The 2,639-nt window shown below is 42.6% G+C and overlaps 1 protein-coding gene across 2 annotated transcripts in view; it reads left to right on the top strand.

Annotated features, from left to right (window-relative positions):
* The first annotated feature begins 1,540 nt into the window (after positions 1-1,540).
* LOC108761586 (CKLF-like MARVEL transmembrane domain-containing protein 4) overlaps positions 1,541-2,639 on the top strand; it is a 10,241-nt gene continuing 9,142 nt past the window's right edge. The window contains exon 1 of one of the 2 annotated variants that reach the window (XM_018508196.1): positions 1,541-1,832. The gene's annotated coding sequence lies outside the window, so the exon portion shown is untranslated. Of the gene's footprint in view, positions 1,833-1,954; positions 2,249-2,639 lie in introns of those variants that run through there. The other variant, XM_018508201.1, reaches the window with a different exon arrangement.

Here is a 2,639-nt window from a genome sequence, read left to right as displayed (position 1 = left end):
GTTGAACTCAGTGCAAGTTTTTTGCACCAGTTTTATCAATGGAACATTAAACACTGAACTAGTTTTCACAGTGGAACAACACAATTGCACTCAGTGCGCCCCAGTGTTGCACCAGTTTTCCCAGTGGAAAAAACGCTATAAACCTTAGAACATATACTACTGGAAGGGGAATTGCCTATGCTACCCGTATACCAAACGTGATGCCAACATGTGTGCGAGAGAGAAAGGTATAGAGTAATATTTGCGCAATGCGCATGCGTCAGTATCATCGTCTGTGTGAATTGTACAGTGTAGTGTTCTCACACAGTGAGATTCACTTCGTATGTATGTACGTTCGTAAGGCCGACATAAAAACAGCATAAAGTAAAAGTAAATATGCCGAGCAATAGTAAATATTGTTTATTGTGTGGTAATACTGGTAATCGCGGAACTACTGCAGTTTCTTATTACTCGTAAGTTATTGTATGTAATATTTTATTAAGGCATTAATTATATAATAACATGTAGTTATGTTTACATATGTTATGGATATTTAATACATATTTCATATTTATTTCTTATTTCTTATTTTATTTATTTCATATTTATTTCATTTCTTTTGAAAAGGTTTCTCACATTGCATGCATTCTTATATTAAAATTCATTTTAACACTAATTTATTAAATACAATAGATTATGTCAATTTTATTGTTATTTTGTCTAAGATACGTAACCTAAAACTCCTGAAACAAACAGTAAAAATGCGTGAGAACACTAACACAACTGTACAATTCATTTCACACATACGATGGCACTGACGCATGCGCATTGCGCATATATTACTCTATACCTTTCTCTCTCGCACAGATGTTGGCATCACGTTCAGCGCCCTATTCTCCTTCCAGTAGTATATATTCTAAGCTATAAATCAACTGCACAATTCATACAGATGACGGTGCTGCGCATGCGCATTGCGGACATTTATCCCTTACTACCTTTCTCTCTCGCAAAGACGTTTGCATCAGCGCGAGCCATGGGAAGTATAGGCAATGCCCGTTCCATTTATATATGTTCTAAGCTGTTAATATAAGCGCGAGTCCCGTCTTTGAATATTTTAGGATTTTAGGGTGGTAGGTCATTTATCCTGACAGGAACTAGAGTCCTAGATATAATAGAGAAGCGCAATCGAGCATATTTAAAGGTTATAATTAATCGTCCAAAGAAAAAATGGCGACCTGTGTTTACATCTGTCATTCCGCAGAGTGCGATTCCTATAACAGTAGTGTTTCTACTAACTACAAGGAAACACTGATTCTCTTTCGAGACTACAGTATACATATATAAAGATTGAAAAATAATAATACTTACTGAAATTGGAGTAGAGTCTTAGAAGACTATCTGTAGAAAAAATGGCGGAACCAATCAGAAATCGGGACAGCGGTTGCTTCTCTGTTAGGAGAATTTAGGACTCTAACAGGAACGAAGGAAGGAAGAGAAAGAGGGGTAAAGGCCGCGAGCCGCGACTCACGCTCTCACGCACTCACACTCAGCAGTCAGCCATTTGAGCCACTCACGCTGGGAGTGCCGGGACGCGGGACGCGGTCCGCGGAGCAGAGGCCAGAGAGTGCCAGAGATTGGAGTGAGCGTCGTGAACGATCGTTGATTAGACCCGAGTTGTTTGCGGCTCTCCATTGGAATTGGTTGGAATCGAGTGTCTCTGAGAGAGGAGAAGAAAACGGAAGCGTAGTGTCGCCTGTCGCCGTGACAACTCGCGAAAAGGGTTAAATACGATATACGGAGAAGAGGGAAGAGGCAGAAGAAGAGCCGAAGAGGAGCAGTAACAGGTGGAATAGGTAACAACAAAAAGTTCGTTGCTCGAGAATCTACGACGATTGCGATGCGCGCGTTTCGCGACTGCCCTCGCACCGCTCGAAGGAACGTTCGCTCGCGTGCGTGGAAACGTTTCGCGAGTACGCCCGAATCGCACCGTTCTCGTTTCTCGGCTCTTCGAATGATCGGAGCACGAAATCGACGTTCCTCCACGGATCGACGCGACGCGACGCGACGCGACGCGACGCACAACCAGTCGATATTCACGCCAATTTAAAACGTAGCGGAGACGCGACCGTCGGTCGATCGTCTCACTCCGTTTTCATCTCGCCCGAGTGAGATATCGTTTTGACAGCTTTTCACAACCGACTCGGGTGACGGAGAGGATCGACAAGAACGAGGACAGTCGACGGAAACTTCTTTCCCTCCCATCTCCCATGTGAGTCTCGCTGCCTCGCAAGTGGAATCTGTGTTGTGGAGAACTCGCTTGTGACGTTTTGCATTTGTCTACGTTATAATTTCACCGCTCGATCGCAATCAGGGAAATTACGTTATAACGTTACGCGCCCGTGCACGAGTGAAGCCTCTAGTATACGTCTATATGTCCAATGATTAATGCGAGATATTCCTCACTGTTAGATATTGAAGGAGTAGAGGCAATCTCAAGTTCCTTGAGTTAAACATTTTGTTATTTTCAACTTTCGTCTAATAGCGTATTTCACTGGCAGAATCGGTGCGCACTCAGTGCACATTAAAGCTGTTGTACATTAACCTAATCTGACTGTAAAAGTGAGAGATCTCAGTTAATAAAATACCCAATGTATATTTTA

The sequence above is a fragment of the Trachymyrmex cornetzi genome, unplaced genomic scaffold (assembly GCF_001594075.2).
Source record: "Trachymyrmex cornetzi isolate Tcor2-1 unplaced genomic scaffold, Tcor1.1 scaffold1093, whole genome shotgun sequence".
Classification (NCBI taxonomy): domain Eukaryota; kingdom Metazoa; phylum Arthropoda; class Insecta; order Hymenoptera; family Formicidae; genus Trachymyrmex; species Trachymyrmex cornetzi.
Note: the sequence above shows the minus strand (reverse complement) of the source record. Positions and strands in the feature narration are given on the sequence as shown.